This window comes from Athene noctua, chromosome 1 (genome assembly GCF_965140245.1).
Source record: "Athene noctua chromosome 1, bAthNoc1.hap1.1, whole genome shotgun sequence".
NCBI classification, from domain to species: Eukaryota; Metazoa; Chordata; class Aves; order Strigiformes; family Strigidae; genus Athene; species Athene noctua.
The window spans coordinates 20,967,089-20,987,238 of record NC_134037.1 but is presented as its reverse complement, the minus strand read 5'-3'; positions in this window follow the sequence as shown (position 1 = coordinate 20,987,238).

The following is a 20,150-nucleotide window of genomic DNA, read 5'->3' as shown; positions in this document are numbered from 1 at the left end:
TCTTGTGTTGACCGGTGGCCAGCTCCACACCGGTGGGAGTGTGTGTGTATGAGGAGTCAAGGTAATCATGCAACCAATGTGACTATAGAAGAAGCAGGACCTCAGCTGTAACTATGCAGATTTTTTTTAGACTTTAACTCATTTTGAATGACCTTTACTGATCATTGATTCTGATGTCTCACTCTGACACTCAAAAGATAGTAAAATCAGACACTAAACTACAGAAATAAATATTGTTGCCCTAATCAGCCCAGCTGGTCAGGACCTGGCATTTCTGTTTGGAGAGAAATTCTGACATTCTAAAAATTAATTGCATTGTGAATCAAAAGGAAGAAGGAATTTCCACTCCTCTCTCAGCTTGGTCATCTCACAGCATGTTCTTTGACCGTGTTACTTTTTAAATTAAAGCAGTTAAAAGCTGTTTCAAATGTATAATTTTGATTCTTTTTGACTTTTACAGTAATGACTATACAGGATATATAAGGTTAATATAAAGATTGAAATGAACGACTTAAACTCAAAAAGGAATGACAGCCGTATTTCGTTTCAGAGTTTTTATTTTAAAATTTTGTCGTCAGTGTGTTCTTTAAAAAATAAAATGTAATTAAAATTTTATGAACTGATGTTTTTGTAGGAACTAATACTGCTTAGGGGTTTTCAGTCAGCAACAATTATCTGTCTGAACACCCCTTGTTTGTTTAGACTCTGCTTTTTTAAGAAAAAATATAAAAAATAATGCAAGTTATTTTAAAAAATGCTATGCAAGTTATATAAAGAATGAAGACAATCTCCTCTAACAAGGAAAAATCCACAATTAGAACATGAACAAGTTATTATTAAACACTCTGTTTGTACTGGGGTACTGAAAGGGACTGAAATTTACTTGTGAACTCCTTGGAACTTATTCTTTACACCCTTTCAGAGAAAAAAAAATCCTCTATCTTCTGTAGGTCACCCAGAAGTGAGCCTGAGCAAATATGAATTACAGGCCTACTTCCTCGGCACTCCAGATTGCAGTGATTAACAGCAGGGACAGGGGATAGGAAGAAGCAGGTGAAACCTCTTTCAACATTGTGTTGTTCAGCAAAGTGAATTGGTAAATATACTTTAGAGATTTGGTTCTGCTGAATTGTTATTGCCACGCATAGTAGTCTTCATTGCCACATGCAGAATAGTTGGGAAGGAAAAGTGAATGTTGTACAGAAACATGCCTCAAATACAACTCCCTCTTAAGGCAACACCCTGTAAACACTTATTTTGGGGCAGTGTACTGCTGGTTAGAGGAATGAGCAGAAATTGCTCTTAGAAGCTTCAGACTGGACATTAGGAAGAAAAAAATAATTCTGTCTCAGAGAAGTCAGCCAAAGTTGTAGTCGACCTGATCTAGAATTGGCATTAGTCCCATCTCAGGCAAAAGTTTGGGATACATGACCTCCAACCATCATTTCTGCAATTCTGAAATTTCCTTGTGGTAGATGTGGTATTTTGAATGCATGAAAAGTCGTAACTCTGCCATCCACCTGCCTTAGCCTTCTTCCAGTTCAGGTATTTTATTTTTTTAGCACCATTTCAATGCCCAGTGAAATCACAGGAAATCCCTAAGTATCATTTGATCAGGCCTTAAAATGTCAGTGATTCTTATTCGTTAATGAAAAAAGCTAGTTCCTGCTTCTGTGTACCTTAAGCTATGAACCTTATGAATGATAAGAACTTCTTAGGGGCCTAGCTTAAGCAAGTGGGAAAACAGAAGAAAGAAGAATCTTGCTGACCCTGTCCCAGGTGATGTATTTTCTGGATTCCTTTCTGGGAGGATAAAGGACAGAAAGTAGGTCTTCTCTGACTCGTCAAAACTGCATCTAGGAACCAGTTGTAGTTTTAATAGCTAGGTCTATGGAGACATTTTAAACTGCCTCAAGCAAGGTCCTGGTTCTGCACAGCCTGTACTGAAACAGTAGCCATGTACCATTCCTCCAGTGCTTTTACTTTATGCTAACAATTGTTTTATAATTGTTGAGGGATCCTGACAGTACTTGATCCAAAACACACTGAGATCAGTGTCAGTCTTTCCTCTAACTTCTAATAGGTCTTGGATTTGGTGCATCATGTGTGTAGAGAACCACTTGATTTCCCACTGAGTCAAGCATATTTTCACTCTGCAGTGTGGACCTCTTTTTTTTCAGTATCTGTTAATGAAATGTAGACTCAGTCAGCCTCTTGATTTCTCCAGTCTGTTTTTGTAACAGGTTGGGCTCAAATTCTGATCAGAGTTTGAAGATTTCCCTGGTCATTTTGAAATACTGATGTGAAATCAGACAACCTATCTTACTGTTTTTTCTTGCTGATTATTGGAGTTTAGACAAATTATGATTTTAGTTTACAACTGAATTACGTGACTTGAAATAGCTCATGTTTTAATCAGTATCACTGTACATATTCTCTATGTTATTATCAGAAAAATGTGATGCATTTTTTTGTCCAGCTGGGATTTTTGCTTTTCTTTAGAGCAGGATACATTTATATAGTACAACATTGTTTGCTTTTCTTTATATGCTATTCCAGATGCAATTAGAATTTTGCATTAGCTTCATTATTACTGTTATCTACTAGACAGAGTAATGGACTATAAATTTGATGTATGAGTATGTTTCTGTTAAGAAGAAACACACACACAAAGTATTTCTCTGTTAATTTGCATTTAGTGGTATCTTAAATACTTTATATCTTCATTTACAATATTTGAAAAATATATTGAACACCCCCACAATAAAAGTTTACCTTTTGCAGGATTGATTTTTAAATCCATTTTGTAATTAAGTTAATCCTGTGTGGCATCTGAATGCTAAATCTAATTACATAATTAGACATATGCATTATTAACTGATCTGTGGTGACATAACAAATGCATCTGTTGAATTCCGTTGCCTCTGTACATTTGATCTACAAGTTATTTGGTGTACAGTTTATATAAGATCATACTTTTCAACAGCTTTATCATGCCAACTTTACCAAGTTGAGATAGAAATGATTTGACATATAGTTAACTAAGCAGCTAGAAGTTAGCTACAGATGATTTGTAGCATATTTCTGTATGAAAATTTTATTTCTTAAATATCACTGAAATGCAATAAATTGAATTTTGCATGAAAGTATTACATGTGAAAATGTCTTCCAAAATTAAATTATTATAGACTGAAAAAAACCATGACAGTGATGGTGAAGCTGAAAAATACAAGGGAAGATGAAAATGCGTTTAATTGACATTTAAGAATCAGTAAAGACTTGATGAAATGAATAGAGATACTAGTCAGCTATTTCATAGATCAAAGCAGCACTGATAGTGCATGGTGATAGAGAAAGAAGATGCTATGAGAAGAGTGGACTCAAAGTGGAGAGGAGTGAAGAGTAATTAGATCCATGAGGTGAATTATAGTGGTTTTAGTTTCATAATACTTTATAAAATTGGTGGTCTGCAAGTTGTGAAGAAAAGTTGTCACCCCTTGATTTTTTTTGACAAATGTCCTGCAAAACCGATTAATTTGAAAAAAAAAATCAGAGATAAAATTTGGTTTCTAGGCTCACATAGATTTCCATTAGCTTCAGTATTTAGAGCACGAATAAGTAATGCATTTTTCTTTATGCAATGAGGTATTTTTCTTTGTTCATAAATTAGTGCTTAAAAGCTATGAAGATATATCATCTATATGATCTATATGATACATGACCTTCAGAAATTAGGGCACCACGTAACTATGTTGACTTTGTCTACCTGGAAGGAGAGGATGTGTTGATGCACAAAGTGAAGACAAGAATTTCTGTTCCATGTTGGGATCCTTTTTTCAACAGTAAGGCTGTTCTGCCTAAAGAAACAATTGAACTGTCAAGTTTCTTCCATGTGGAGAGTGGTATTGGAACACCAAAATCCCTTATGTAGGATTCGTGGGGATTCTGTTACACACAGATTTCTATTCCAAGTCTTTGCTTATGGCTGAATTTAACATATTTTGCAATATTTCTATATCTCCTGTTATCTCCCTTGGTTACAAAGATTCATTTAATATCACAATATCCCTGCAAGTGAAACAGGGGGTTTTATTAGTGGATAAGACACAGGCACGCCACTGGCCTTTAGGTAATCAATCTGGATTCAGTTCCTAGGTTTTCATGATAACTTGGCAAAATTACATAACTTCCTGCACTCTGGGAAATGTATCAGGTAATATTACAATTGATTTAGAACAGAGATTGTCTGTTTCTGCATCTCTGTCCTATACCTGGAAGAATCTTATTTGAACCCCCAGGCACTAAAAATGAAATGAAAATTGCATCCATTTTACAGAAGTATAAGGAGAGCACAGAAAGTCTATTTTATATAGGCTTAGTATCTCTGAAATTTGTGTCAGTAACAGAATAGAAATGGGGCTTTTCTACTTCTTTTGCACATCTTTGTAACAGTTGTGCTACATGTTCTCTGAGGAAAAGTTGAACCTACAGCGGCTATGTGCTGAGGATGATGGCTCAGGTCTTGTCATTGTAAATGTGTCAGAAAATTAAATGAAATAGAACAAAAGCAGAGTATTTCTGAGAGAGAAATAATTTCATCTCATGAAATGCTTCATGTTTGACATACCCAAGTTCAGTGAATGTCAGATAGTAAAGCCATTTTGCATGTTTATTTTTACCTTCACTAACTTGGATATCCTTCCTCTAAATTCCATCTCTTGTTCCAGCCAGTTTCTGTTTCTGTTTTTCAGAGAAGTATGATGTTGAAAGAATTTTGAGGCAGCAACTAAAATAGTAGCCATTTCATGCATTACCCTCCTTTCCATTCAGTCAGAGCAGATGTGTCATTGCATTGCATACCAACTGCATGCTGGAAATCTGGCAAAACTACAGCATAGATCTTAACTCAGCCTACATACACAGATACAAAAATCTTTCCCTATGCCTGTGAATACTTCGGGTCTTTTGCTTCTTGGGACCAATGGTGTCTTCTGAATGCAGCTCATCTGTGCAAAAAGCTTCAAGCTACAAAATAAGCCTCAAAGTTGGCTTACCTCCAATACCATCTGTGCTTTTAGATCTTAAACATGTATCTATTCAGATGCGTTAACATGTGCAAATCCATTGTTTTATTTAAAACAGCAAAAGACAATGAAAAATAAAAGGGGACAAAAACCACCTGCAATGTGAAAACCCCTAATGTTGTTTTTAATTGAAGAGGTTACCACTTCTACCTTTGGCTGTAAGTGTTGTATTTCCTAGGAGAATGATGTGAAGACTATTACTCTGTGATGTATAGCAACTCGAAGTGGAGTTTTGCATGTGAAGGTTGTTATTCTGAAGTCATAAAATAGTTACTGGCCATAAAGAAAGGCAGTTGATTTTAGGCCAAGTGCCTGCAATTTATCTAGTCATCATTACAGAAAATTAATTTTTATGCTCCTTCTCTTGCTAGATTCTGAGGTCTCTCTTCACAGAAGGAATTCTAGCTGGTACAGAGTAGTACTACTACAGGAGTAGTACTTCTTAAGTTATTTTTCCATGAAAATAGTTAAACTATATGGATATAAGATCCATGCCTATCTGCAACGTTGTGTATATATAATAGATAAAAATCCCTCTGGAATGCAAGAAAAGAGTCCCATTCCCTTTAAGGAGTTTCAGATAAGTCCCTACATTTTATGTAGAGACTCACTGACATGTAGTTTTAACACTCGAACAGTGTACCTTTTTTTTCATTCCTTTTATAATATGCAATAAAATAAAATTTAAGAAATCAGGAGCTGAACTACCCATGTTTTATGGAAGTCTTGGCACTGTGGCTACTATAGGCTGTGGTAGTGACTGTATCTTGACTTCCTGTTCATCTTATTGCATGTTGTTTTCCAAACACCTAGAGCATGTCAAGTGAAGTGTGAAATAAGATATGATAGTTACATATGTTTTAATTCTACAGGTTGTCTTTCCGTGGGGTGCTATAGGTTGTGTCATGTGGGCAAGCAGAGAAGATGGTAGTCCCCCTGTACTCTGCACCTGGAGTATTGTGTCCAGTTTTGGGCATCCCAATATGAGAGAGATATCGAGGTGCTGGAGCAAGTGCAGAGGAGCGCAATGAAGCTGGTGAAGTGCTTGGAGAAAAAATCCTATGAGGAGCGATTGAAAGAGCTGGGACTGTTTAGTTTGAGGAAGAGAAGGCTGAGGGGAGACCTCATCACTCTCTGCAGCTACCTGAAAGGACATTGTAGAGAGGTTGGTGCTGGTCTCTTCTCACAGGTGATTGGTGACAGAACAAGGGGGACTGGCTTTAAACTGCAACAGGGGAGGTTTAGACTAGACAGTAGAAAAAAAAAATTCAGAGAAAGAGTGGTTAGACCATGGAATAGGCTGCCCAGGGAGGGGGTGGAGTCACCATCCCTGGATGTGTTTAAGGGTCATTTAGATGAGATGTTGGGGGATATGGTGTAGGGGAGAGTAGGGCTGGTGGTTGGACTCAATGATCCCAAGGGTCTTTTCCAACCTGAATGATTCTATGATTGGAACAGCCCATTTAGGCCTTAGAGTCTCTGAGTCTAGGACATGTAAGTATTGTCGATTTTGGAAGCTGTCAGCACTGTTGACCTTGCTTCAGATGCCATTTTCTGCACTGCTTAGAAAAGGTTACAGGACACAGTTTTTCCATCCTGGAGCCCTCCCAGTTTTTTAAGTAGCACCCTGCAATTAATCCTCCCTTGATGCTTGTTATACTACTCTGCCACAATTATTCCAGAGACATTCATGCCAGTCACTTGTCAATCCCATGTCCATTTCTCTGAGAGTAACAGATTGCTGAACTGTACATATGCCACTATCAGAAAAGTTGCCAGTGACTTCTCTCTCATGAATTTCTGTTGCTATTCCCCACTCGAGCACTCTACAAGGAGGAAAATACAAATACTTCTCAATATTTCCCCACTTTTCTCTACCCATAATTTTTTATTTCTTTTTGGTGATACAATGACTACTTCCACTGCTCCAAGATGCTGGATTAGTGTGCATTATGCATGCCACTAGTCCATTGGCAACCACCAAATCCTAGATGCTTCAGAACTCTTCCTGTGTTGGATAGAGACAACAGAGATGATAGTTTTAAATCAGCAGCTTCTTAGTCTGGCAGTGCAAGTAATCTGAGATCATATAAATGCCAGCAGCATTTATATGCTGCTCCCCTGATGGGACTGTCTGCTTTATTGGCTCTCTGACACAAATCTTTTCGTTTGGCTGTCCAAATTTTGCTTGGAATGACATCAAATTAAACGGCTTTTACCAGGTTGAGAACTGTTTCTTCCCCTGCCTCACAACTGTTCCCTGGGCATCTGCAAAGCAATGAGATGTTTTGCCATGTTGAGGTGGAAGCTGGAGTTAAAAGGTTTCTTAGAGTGTACATGTATGTAGGAGGAAGTCTTTAGCAGCATCATTATGTAGGTTGCCATCATTAACCTACTAGTTTTTAGAGGCCAGATGTGTAATTAGTGACAGATAATTATCATAAGTTCTTTTCCATCCACTGTACATTTTTTTTTCTTTCTATTTGCAAAAGCTTCTTTTTGAGAGAACAAGCAATTAGTATTATTTTGGCTTCATGAATTCTACTTAACCTGGGAAGGCAAATATTTATTTGCTTTTTATTGACAGTTGATGTGCCTGAAATAGTAAACTTTGATGGTGATTTAATAAGTCAGGCCTTAACCTAGAAGCATTGCACTGTGACCGCAAAAAGCTTTCCATATTTTAACATTTAGATCTATGATTGCTGTCTACACGTTCTATTTATTTATGAAAAAGATTAATTTATTCATTTTTACTTACTACATTAGGTAGGGATGATATCCTTCAAACAGTGATGAATTGTCAAGTAGGTAGGCCAAAGACTTTTCCTGCACAAGAAGTCTATTTTCACAAATAGCATAGCCCACAGAGGAAGCCGACAACGTCTGGAAGGTTGGCAATGTTTAAATGCCTTGTGTTTATGATATATGTATACTATGTGGCTCAGATGGAAAAAGACAAAAAAATCTGAAGTCTGCATTTCTGCACAATGCATTTAGGGTCTTCTATATTTCTGTACTTGGTTATTCCCAAATAGGATACATTGGATACATTACTAAGTAAATCTAGGATTTCATGGAAACACTATATTTTCTGGAGAAATAAAATTCTGGAAAAACAATAAAGTACTGGAGCTACATTTCCCAATATTTGGTGTTAGAATTTTATAAATTTTGCTTTATTTTAGTTAACTGTACATTTAGTGTTTGAGGTCCTCAGCTACTGAGGTGCCTAGTTCCAACTGATTGAGCTAGTTACACTGGGACTCAAGATGCCTTGAGGAAACTTGTGCCATAGCATAAGATTAATTGTCCTTATATCAGTCACCAAGGGCTGTGCACCTACCCTGGGGTAGTTATTTCCTGCAGGCAGTGGACACAGATCCTGTCTGGCTAAGGAGATTAGACAGATGGGTTGAATCAGGATGTGGATGTTCTTCTCTCCCTCTTGACCATGGCAGAATGTAGAAAACCAGAACGGAATAATTTCTTAGTAGGTGTTCTACTTCTAGGTGAGATGAATCCCACTCCTTGTGTGTAAACCCCTTTTAGGCTTCTAAAAACTTTTAGCTTAATTTACCAATTAGTATCTATGAACACTGTGAATGTTAAGAATCTGAGAGTCTTCCAGGTACCAAGAACAGCATATGTGAAGCTCTATGATTACTTTAGGCCAACAAACATAGAGCTGTTTTGGGCCTACCTTTGGTACTTTATGTTTGCCCAACATCTTTAGCTATCCTGATTCCTCCACAGGGACTTCCCGACCTGCACTTCTGTGGCCTCTGTCTGAACTGTCTCATCAGAGAGACTTTTTCTGAGCCTCAGCTGATGTTTTCTCGAGATTCTTCTTATGCCAAACCAGTGGCAGCAAACATGGACCAGAAGACATGTTGTTTAGTAACCTCTACAACATTAAGAACCTGCCTACCATTATTTACTAGTTTACAGTTCTTACTGCTAAGGCTGCCACCATTTCATTAGGGGAACTGGCAAATGCATTTAATATACGAATATTGTCTGAGTACTGTAGAAAGATAAGTTGCTATTTAATGTGATTTGCAAATGGGACATTTATCTGCTGATAAGCAGGGTGTTGGCCAGCAGTGCATCCTGAAAAAAGAGATTTTGCATAGTTGGTGGGGTAGACTAGAAGAAATGTGTTGTCAAGACTTAATGAGATGTGTGAGGACCTAGTAAATAATATAGAGAAATGTGGGGCAGTCATTGTGCTGGGTAGCTTGGTGTAGATGTTGCAGTGGGTGATGGTGGGACAATGTTGGGGATGGGTGGTATTTGCAGGTTGCAGAATACAACTGTGAGATGAGGATGAAGGAGTGGAACTGTAGGAGTGGAAACATTGGCAATTGTATTCCTGATCACTGGCTCATTGTCATACATGTGTTATGGATTTGAATAAACAAATTTTGCTCATAACAATGCCTTTATGTTTTTAACATATAGTCCCAAAACAGAAAAATGGTGGAGTTGTGTGGGTAGGGATGCATGTCACTTAACTGATAGTCTGGACTAATGGTATTTTGAAAAGGAAGAATGTAATATATTCTAACATCTTTGTTGTTGAATTGTATGCTAGTTCTCCTGGTATCCTCTCCAGCTTGTTAGAAATCAGTCTGGCTCCGGAGATACTGGAAAAGGGAAGTGTTCTCAATTGTAAAAATTGAGGTTGATGGAGGTATGTTAAACTGAGGAGGTCTGCGGCTGAGTTAGACTAATGTATTAAGTTCCTTTATCCTCTCACTTTTTTTTTTTTTTTTTTCTGTACCACATCAGGGTCCTAAAATAATTTATCCATTAATGAATTAGGTTTGAATTTTAAAGGTGATACCTACTTAGATCCTGATTTGCAGAACAGCCATGACTGGGAAATGGTATTGCATCCCTAATAGCTGCTTATATGTACCAATAGATATTATTTCTAGAACATTTTGTATCAGATGGGAAACTCTGTGCTATACAGGTACATGTAAAAAGCACATAAATCACAGGCTATGAAGGGACTTCGTATTTGCTTACACATACAAAAATTCACATGTAAGCATGGGAGGTAAATGTTATAAATTAATCTCTTTATATCCATCACTTCAAAACTGTACATTTAGAGCATTAAAAACATAACATTTAAAATATATATTATCTTGAGATTTTTCAAATTTGTTTTGACCTTCTAGTTCTTGCTACTTTTACTTGAAAACGGACATCCAAACAGCAGATGTGGCTTTGAAAATTGTGGCATTAAGTATTGAAACCATGAAAATATTTTGCCAAGTTCTTACAATTTTTAGGTTTTACAGTAAAGGTTAAATTTAAAGAAAACAATTCTCACAAGATCTTACAAAAAAAGCATCCTTGTGTCTGTGTCTGACAACAGCGTGACATGACATGACATGACATGACATGAAATAACATTTCTCCTGGGGAATACATCAGCTTGCAGAGACCTTCGCCCACATATAGGTCAGTTCTCTTTTGAACAGATGTGAGATAATTGCGAGAGGTGTGAGAGCCTACATAGCTGGGTCAGAGGGTGAATTCTGCTCTCATACCAACGCAAACTCTCACCCAGAGTACTATTTACATATGTGGGAAAAAAGAATTAGGCCTGGTGGTTTCACAGGTGAACAAAAGGGCTGGATTTGGCCTGGTGTCTTTACTCCTCAATTGTATATGAGCCTAATTGAATATTAGCATAAGTAAACCCACCACATATTGACAGATTGAATTTCACACTGACTTCCATACTGTGACAGGGAAAGGAAATTTGCTTCAGGTGATATTGCCTTTTCCCAATGGTCTGAATAGATGGAAACAGGAGGGGGAGCTGTGGGAACAGGAAAAAAAAAAAAAGGAATTATTACTTTGTTTTAAATAAAAGAGGAAGAGGAACAATTCCAATTTGTTTTAACCCTATTTGTTCTCACCTAAAAGACTACCTTGTTTAACTCAACAGAATGGGAACTAAGAAGGCATAGGGTTGCCAAGTATAAATACGCTGGTTAGTGAATGCTGGAGATGGAAAAGTACTACTTAAGGTGAGAGACACTATTGGCATGTGAACAACTGAGTGTAACTAACTGACAGGAATAAATACAGGCTGGAAATCTGAACGTTTCTAACTCATTAGAGTGACAGAGTTCTGCCTCCTAGTAGGAGGAAGTACAATTTTAAGTGCTGTTAAAACAGAAATTGGCAGGTTCCTGAAAGATTTGGTGGTTGAACTAACAGGGAATTGGATTCAGAGCTCCAAAAACTTTCATACTTCTGTGGGTTTGTGGAAGGAAAAGTAAATCTAGCCAGGTGTTGTAGATAGTCTTCTGGGAGACATCCGGTTTCTATAAGCGAGAGCAGATTCACAGTAGGAACCTACAAAACCCCCAAGGTATTAATGTAGTATTTATGGAGGGGTGACTTCTGATTTAGATTTGTGTTCTGCATCTGGTGAAGGAGAAGGTGGGGACTTGTGCCTAGCACATGTACTGTAATTGCTCTGTCTGCTGGTTTCTGGGAAGGGAAAAGAGCAGCATCACTGCAGCAAATGTCTGAAATAGCCTTGTTCATCTGTCTGCAAAGGAGGATGAATAGCTGAGAATGCTCAGAGGAGTTAGGTGCTTCTTTTTGCCTCAGAGTTAGCTACTAAGTGTGCTAGAAGAGCAGAGTCTAAGCACTTGCCCAGTATCCTTAGCGGTTCCTACTGCCCAGCTTAGATGGCTCCCTTGGTTTTTGCTCCACGTGTAGTATGCCCATGTTTAAAGCTTTACCTGTGGTTTTCAAAGGTCTCTATGGAAACGGCTTTAGCTACCTAAGCTAACACACCTGCCTTGGCTGTGATCATCATCAAGATCTATCATCCCCTGGAGAAGGGAAATTATTAGCCCCAGCAAGTGCGATCCAGAAAATAGAGATAGAGGTGTATTTCAGTGTCGAATTCACTTCCACGCTTCAGCAGAGCAGCAACAAGCTGCAATACTCCCAAGGACATCTACTTCAGTAATGCAACAGATACAAAACAAACTCAAGTAATTTCTCACCTGGTGGAAGACAGAAAGAAAATATGAGTTTCTTCTAAAATTACTAAGGTATTCATATCCTACAGTGCTAACAATGATATTAACATGGAAGGTGAGTGTGGTGTTCTTTAGATTCACTTAATAGCATGAATAAGTAGAATTCAATAAATAGAACATGCACTACATAATTATGAGTTGTTCTAGTTTTGTGAGATGCTTTTTTCCTTACGGTTCTTCATTATATCTTCAGTCACAGTTATTTTGTTGCTATTTAGTGAGCATTTCCTCTTTTCTTAACTGGCCATATTTCTTATTAAGAAAATTTAGTCAAGGCTTTCTTTGGTGAAATTATAGTAAATGCCATATAAAACTGAACATACCATTAAAATTATAGTTCTAATGTTAAAAATACATTCAGTAATCAGTGTTGAAAACATTTTCTTTATGATGTTAGAGTTGTTACAATAACAAGAAAATGTTTTATGTCAAACTGAAATTCCTTTGTTCTTTTTTATATAGACCTGTCTTACAATCCTACTAATGTGTATAATAGTATTTTATTCTATACGCTTTAGACAAAAACAGGGTACCTGTGAAAGATGGGATAGTACAGAATAGTAGTGCAATAGTAATAGAAAACTTTATTTCTACTGCCTCATGCAATGTGATCTGCTTTTGTTTAATTCACACCATAGCTAAATAATTTCTTCCTACTAATAAAGAAATTACAAAGTATTCTTTCTAGTTGCCTTATGTCATTTATCAGTAATTGTGGCTTATTTAAAAAAGATTTTCAGCTAAATACTCTTGCTGTCACTAATAAATGGGGTCATTTTAATCATTATTTGTGGGTGAAATGAAGAATCTTGATGATTAAATAGGAGTTTTAAAGTAGCTGCACAGTTAACCTGAGCTTTATCTAAATTAGAGCCAAAAAGAGTAATAACTGAAATCCAAAACAAAACCTACCCCTGCCACTTTCTGAATTAAGGCTACATTATTAACTTGACAAGGGAAATCAAAACTAGCTACCTCCTTCACACAGGCTCAGTCATTCTTCAGTGATCAGTGATGTTGACAAAGCCAAACACATTCTGTCGTACCCTTGTCTACCTCATCCAGGACAGTGATCAAATCACAGAATCACAGAATCATCTAGGTTGGAAAAGACCTTGAAGATCATCCAGTTCAACCATTAACCTCACACTGACAGTTCCCAATTACACCAGATCCCTCAGCGCTATGTCGACCCGACTCTTAAACACCTCCAGGGATGGGGACTCCACCACCTCCCTGGGCAGCCCATTCCAACACCCAACAACCTGTTCTGTAAAGAAATGCTTCCTAATATCCAGTCTAAACCTTCTCTGGTGCAACTTGAGGCCATTCCCTCTTGTCCTATCGCTTATTACTTGGTTAAAGAGACTCATCCCCAGGTCTCTGCAACCTCCTTTCAGGGAGCTGTAGAGGGCGATGAGGTCTCCCCTCAGCCTCCTCTTCTCCAGACTAAACACCCCCAGTTCCCTCAGCCGCTCCTCGTACAACATGTCATAGCATGAAAAACTACATAAAACATGCACAGGCATGAGGTAGCACAAGCACAGCTTTTCTGAACTGTTTGAGTAACAGACACAAACCCTTGCATGGCAATACCTGTAGAAATAAATGTTCAACCTCTGTGCACCATTTAGGTGATTTTCATTCAGTATGACCTTAAGAAAAGCAAGAGACCAGGTTGGACGGGGCTTTGAGCAACCTGGTCTCTTGGAAGGTGTCCCTACCCATGGCAAGGGGGTTGGAACTTGATGATCTTTAAGGTCCCTTCCAACCCAAACAATTCTATGATTCTATGTTTTTCATTTTAATTCATAGGACAGAAGCAGCAGCAGCTTTGTCAGATAACAGGGCTTCTCTGGATGTGGGAGGTTTATGAAAGGACTGGAACCTGCCTGCTCTCTGGGCTCAAAGCGATATTTAATGTTACTAAAATGGGGTGGGGAGGGAGAGGGTGAGGTGGCTACCCGGCAGCAATTGCATCAGTTCTAGAAGAGGCTGGAGGACACTGCTGGAAGGGTCCTCATTTTATTACACTTTTGTATAGTTTAAACAGAATCTTCTGCAATAGATGTGTGAATGTTTCCTCTTTATGAAAATGAAATATTTGGGATTTATGCAGAATAGCAGTTTAGAGGTGGATCATGCTGTTATTTAAACATGTTCACCTAATGATGAAGGGATTCTGCTAGAACCAAACCACTAAGGATTAAAAGATACTGAACTACTAAGATGTTAACTGCTGTTTTTAAGGAGAAACATAAATATCTAAATACAAAATAACTAAAAAATTTCTCCCAGAAAAGGGGAAATTTGTGCTGGAATAAAGAACTACCAGGAACTTTTCTTACAGCCCATTTGCTAATTTAATGCCTAGACCTTATGAATTTATTTTGATTTGGGCCATATTTAATCCTAAAGCTAAGATCTGGCTATAAGAGATAATTGGGCAATGGAGTCAGAGAATTTGTATTTTTTATCATTTTTGGATTAGCAATGACAGGACCCATTTCTAATAGACCATGTGAAGATGAGCTAAAACCCTTGTATAGAAAAAACAGTGTAACAAAAGTCTTCAAAAGTGTTCAGCATCTGCTTTTAGAATTACACTAGAAAATGCCTACTTGCAAAAGTACCAGCATTATTCCTTGATACTGAATTCTCTGATAACGGATCAGATTCCATGGAAGTGATTTCTGACTGTAATTCATTAAGAATTGTTTATGAAGTTTCTTATCACATGATTTTCCTTGTGACCAAAGTTTTCATGAGATAAACTTATAAATGAGCCCATCCAGCAAAAGATTGTTCAAGACTCTAATAGGCCACAAATTGGATTGCTGAACAATCCCCTAATCTGTTGTCTCTGTTCTTCTTTCTCTATAACTAAGACTAAGGAAAAAAAAAACCCTATGAGCTGCTGTCAGTTGTAATTATGCCCAACTTGGATAAAATGTCCTGACCTGTAAAGAGGTAGGTCAAATGTCAGAGAAGGCTTATGGGAAACAGTAGAAGGTTGAAGGCTTCTAAATAAGCTTTGCAAGTATTTACCCCTTTTGTAGAAAATAGCTGTGAATTTCTAAACCAGAAAAATTACTGAAAATGTCAAAGAGTGTCTACAGTGACCCAGTTCTATACTAATCTCTTGTCAGGCATATTGATGAGTTAAGTGGTTTAATAATTATTTCACCATCAGAGATGACACATATTGATGTCTCTTCAGCAGACAGCTATTTTGTATTTTATATTTGGATTAGACCAGCTTAAGTTATGGTGTTTAATGATGTCTGTGTACATTTATGATAAAACTTGAATCAGTATGTTTTAATTTGTCTGAATTTGCTAATCCATTCAGTTCTACTCAGTAATCCATTGTACAGGCAACAAATTAATAGAACCCTGAAGTTTACAAGAAAATTAATATCAATTTACAATACAAAAATTTAGTGCTTCTCAGGACTACACTGATATTATGTTTATTGTGATGGTAGTTATAATACTCTGTAACTTATTTTTTGTTAGCTGGAGGAGTGACTTGAACGAGGGACTTGCTCATGAAAGGAGTTGATCAGCCAAAAAGGTGACTACCAAGTGAGAAATCAACCATCATACCCACAGTTTTGTGAATACAACCTGAATTTTTTTGTTCAAGCTGAAGTGGTCACTTTCATGCATGATAACACTATTTTTCACTATAAACCCCTCTGTATTTGGTAAGTAAATACGGCTGAAACAGTGCGCCTATCTTGAAATGAAGCAGGTTAAATGTGGAAAATAGGGAGAATGATCAGCCCTCAGAAACACTCCAGACAGAAGTAGTTTTCTTTTATGTATTGGTAAATGGGATGCAAAGTCAGGGATATGGGTCAAGCAGTGAGAACCAAGATATTCAGTCCAATCTGTAGTATCCTTTAACTTGTACATTAATATTATTACTGTGCTTATTTATAAAGGATTAAATGTATATTGAATGGCTTTACAGGCACATAGATTGCTGGCTTGCAAGCACAGAAGAATCTTGTTGATTTACAGGATGATTGACTACTCTCCCAGTTCTTATACCACTTCTGCAGGCAACAGAGAATATATTTTCCTTGGGCACAAATGGGGAGGACACCTTGGCTGAATCCCCCTACCCTTCTCCAGACCTCTCTTCTGCTCTGAAAGATTGAATTTATGGTGTGTTTCCAGCTCAATGGGAATAGCCATTAACTCCAGTCTCGAATCATTAAAAGATGTTGCGTTGTTACTTGATGAATTTCTATTAATATTCTATTAGTCTGACTCCACTGAAGTTTTCATAGCAAAATATCTGATATTCAGAGGTCCTGAGAACAGAATATATATTGTAAATAAGCAATTGTCTGTTGAATACTTTCCCCAGAATATTAATATATAAACCAGTTATCTGTTGAGTCATACCAAGCTTGTTTGAATTTTGCTACCGCTGAAAATAATTTTGAGTGACCTTAAGAGTTCTTCTTATAATGCATAATAAATGAATCACTTATGTAATTTTAAAAAAGAGTGTTAAAAAATATTCAATTTTATGTGAACATAATCTGTGTAGAAATTAATTTCTGTAAATGGTAATACTTCCTACAGTATTTCCCCCCTAGCTCTAACCACCCAGGACACCTCTATATCAGGTACTTCTCCATTATTTTTTCTTCACTGGCCTTTTATCTTTCTTCTCTTTAACATTGTAAGTGATATGTTTTCGATTAAAACAACATATTAATGCTTGAACTGTGAAAGTCAGGTTGATGTAGAAATATTATAATCATTTTTTATTCTCTGTAAAGATGTTCTTTGGAGCCACATAATTTGCATGCCTGCTCAGAAGAGAAAAAAATATGATAGTGAGTTTCAGTAGAGTTAGAGAGCTTGCTGTATTGTAACTTTGCTTTATTGCAAAATAAAGCCAGTTCTAGGGGATGAACAGGTAAGATCTGGCTCCATCTCATTTATATGGAGTTTTTCTAAATATGAGAAGTTTCTGTAAGGACTGTTGGTTAGGTCAGTGGGACTGCTCCCCCAAGTGAGAAAACGATTTGGACATTGCTGTTGGTACAAAAACGTGAAATTTCATCCATAAATACTGTTTTGGTAGCTGTCCACCCTTTAGTGGCCTTGAATATTAGCATTATCCCCAGTGGTACATTCTCTTGTTTGCTGAGTTGTTTCCAATCTTTTCCTGCTATAGCTATTCCAGTCACAGAAAGAAGCTTGTGATCAATAAACAGAAGCTTTCATTTTAGACATCAATCCTTTATTCATAAATATGCTGATTTTCAGCCTTCTTTTAATAATGCTTACAATCCTTTTTTTCTTCAGCAAAAAGAGTTACTTTACCAGACCTTGACACACTGTAAAAGTAGGCAGATTATACTGTATATCACAAGAAAATATAATGGTTGATGCTTTTTTAGATGTTCTCATAAGCACTACATGGGCAGCAAGAAGGGCAGGGTCTATATCCTGCTGCTGTGTGGAGTCAGTAATACTCTAATAACTGCTCTTGATCAAAACACCTGTGTACTAGGACTAGCTATGAGAAAGAACTCACTTAACAGGAGATGGCTTGCCATATTGAAGTGGATAATAGTTAATGTAATTTTTGCATACTGTCAACTGACACACATTCTGCAGGAGTTATAAAGTACAATTTGATAAAATAAACTGCTGACCTGGGATGCCTTTCAATTCTCTCAGTTGGACACTTCACACTTGAAGTGATCAGCTGGGGAAAGAAATTTATAGTTTTAAAACTGATGCTCTTATATAAGGGAAAGAAAGACACCTGGATAATTGAAATTTCATTACAAAGACTGTAGATCTCCAATACACAGTTGAAATCTGTTATTTTCTTTGCTTCGCACACAGGAGTCAGAGTATAAAAACTCTAAGATACTGGTAAGTCTTCTGCATCTGCACCAGCAGTCAAGTGGTTTGCTCTGAATATCTGTATTTTATTGATTTCAAATAATCATATGAAAATGTTTAACTACCAGTTTGTATGTGCCATTATTACTAGAGATATAGTATGTCTCAGTAAGTGTAATATTTCCTTGAAACTGTTTGTACAGAGACTTAATATCTTCTACCACTTTTGTCCATATCTCAGTGCTGTTTCTCCCTCTAAAAAAAATAATTTATATGTCCTTGAAATTAAAGTTTAATGTTATATAAACTACACATATAAAAAGAAACAAAACTACTTTCTCTTCATGTTAATTATGATATAGTAAAATAATGTCAATTCCATTCACAAGAAAAAAAAAATAATTGAAGTATTTTTAATAGATATCTTGCAAATTGATGATGGCAAATTTGTGAAACATTTAAATGATCAGTGCAACAGCTTTTGTTTATGTAGCATAAATACTGATTTCTGAAGTAGAGTTCCTGATAGTTTGAATACAAATCCACTAAAATTAGAGAAGCTTAAGATGAAAGTCTTACCGTAGGGACACTTTCTAGCTGAAATATGTTGTCATAAGGAAGAGAAACTAAAAGCCTTGGCCAGGCTTTGAAATGTTAAGTAATATTAGTGAGACATCGTTAAAAACATGTTTTTTACTGGTGTCAGTTATTGTTGTTTTCACTGCAAAACTTTTTATCAAATAGAACATTGATATTTCTTTTCACAGAGGAAAAAAACCAAAAGCAAAACCCAAAAGACATTACAGAATGCTTAGAGTTTCAAATATCTATGGATTTTAAGGAATATTAAAAAAAAAAAAAATCTTCCGAGTATTATTTCCTTGTAATTTGTGAAATCACTTTTAGTCTTGACTACTGTGCTTGGTTATTTCTGATTTTTCATGGTAGTAAGTAAAAATTCTGGTTCTCCAGAAAGTTCTCCAGATACACAAACCAAGGTTTTATTATTGATATGTAGTGGCTTTCATCTACTACTGAATTAGGCCTCTGGTCTTCTTGCTACAGTTTAGTATTTCCTGTCTTGGTTAATCAGTGGCAACCTTTCTGAATGAAAAGAAATATTCCAAACTATAAATGGAAGAGGATAATATAATGTAAATATATATGATATATAAATACTATGTAATAATAGGTACCATAAATAATACATGATTTTGCAAAAACTACTCCATCTGATCCTGTGACCAATTAAAAAAAATCACTAGTAAATTCTGTGTGTGGTTATGAGCATTTGACAGAAAAATTTGTATTAGTAAGGAGCAAGAGAGGTAGTTGTCTAGTTAGTGATAGCATTCTGTTTCCATCTGAGTTCTTAAAGACCCATGATAAGTTGACAATTTAACACAATTTTTTAAAAAAGAAATTGTATAGTGAGACTTTATTCAAACCACTATTTTAAGAATTGGTTCTCACTTTTTAAGAAGGACTTTCTATTAGAGTGGTTCTATGATTACAATTCTTGTTCCACATCTGCTGCTTTTCTCCATCCTGTTCTCCCTCTACATGGTAAAAATCTACAAGTGTGCAAATTGAGTAGCACCTTACCTGGTGATTACCTTTTGGTTATTAGAATGGTTAGAGACAGACTGCTCAGCAAATACAGTAATATCTGGCACCAGTAAGGGCGACTCTGTGCAGTGCTAGTGCAGAGCATGTGTTCTTGCCAACCACATGATGGCTAGGCTAAGTAACAAATGAGAGAGGCCAAAAAAAACCCCATACCCACATCTCCTCCCTCCCAGAAACCCGAAGAAAATTGTGCTGATCAATTCCCATCCACCTTTCAAAATGCAACGCAGAGCCATTTCGTACTTTTTTTCCACAGGGTCATTACTGGTATGACAATATCATCTCTTTGTTTTTAGAATCTGTCATCCCCTGATTGAAAGGCTTGACTCCAAGGGTGAGTACTGATAAGAATGTGGAAGCTGCTGGGAAATTCCATACAGAATGAAGGGATCTGTTTTAAGCTTGAAGCAGCTGCATAGTCTCACTTACACGTGTCTGTAAAAAAGGGGGATTTGGTGAGGCACCTCAC